The following is a 759-nucleotide window of genomic DNA, read 5'->3' on the forward strand; positions in this document are numbered from 1 at the left end:
CCTTGTTTTTTAGAGTGCAGCTCAGAGGCACGTGGTGTTAGACTGGGAACCTTGGCTTCCTCCATCACTGGAGCGAGCAAGCCTCCTGTTCACTTCAGCTGTCTGGCTGTTGGCCGCCATCTTGGTTGGCAGTTAATTTGCATATTACCCTGATTAGCCAATGGGAAGCATGTCGGAGGTATGGTTAATTACCATGTTTGTCCATTATTAGATAGATAGACTAGAGGACCGGTGAATGAAATTAGTGCATGAGGGGGGTTCCTCAGCCCGGCCTGCACCCTCTCTAATCTGGGACCCTTTGGGGGATGTCCGACTGCCAGTGTAGGCCCAATCCCTGTGGGATGTCACTGGCAGTCAGACATCCCTCTGCCTACACTGGCAGTCGGACATCCATCTTGCAATCTGGGATGACTGGCTCCTAACTACTCACCTGCCTGCCTGCCTGATCACCCCTAACCCATCTGCCTGCTGGCCTGATCGACCCTACCTTGCCTCCCTGCCTGCATGATTGCCCCAACCTTGCCTGCCTGCCAGCCTGATCACCCCTACCTTGCCCCCCTGCCTGTTTGATTGTCCCAAACCTCTCTGTCTGCCTGATCACCCCTAATTGCCCTCCTCTGCCGACATGATCTAGGCCCCAACTTCCCTCCCCTGCAGGCCTGACCTCACCCCCAATAGCCCTCCCCTGCCAGCCTGGTCGCCCCCAACTGCCCTCCCCTGCCAGCCTGATATTGCCCCCAACTGACCTCCCCTGCCAGC

This window comes from Myotis davidii, unplaced genomic scaffold (genome assembly GCF_000327345.1).
Source record: "Myotis davidii unplaced genomic scaffold, ASM32734v1 scaffold1098, whole genome shotgun sequence".
NCBI lineage: Eukaryota > Metazoa > Chordata > Mammalia > Chiroptera > Vespertilionidae > Myotis > Myotis davidii.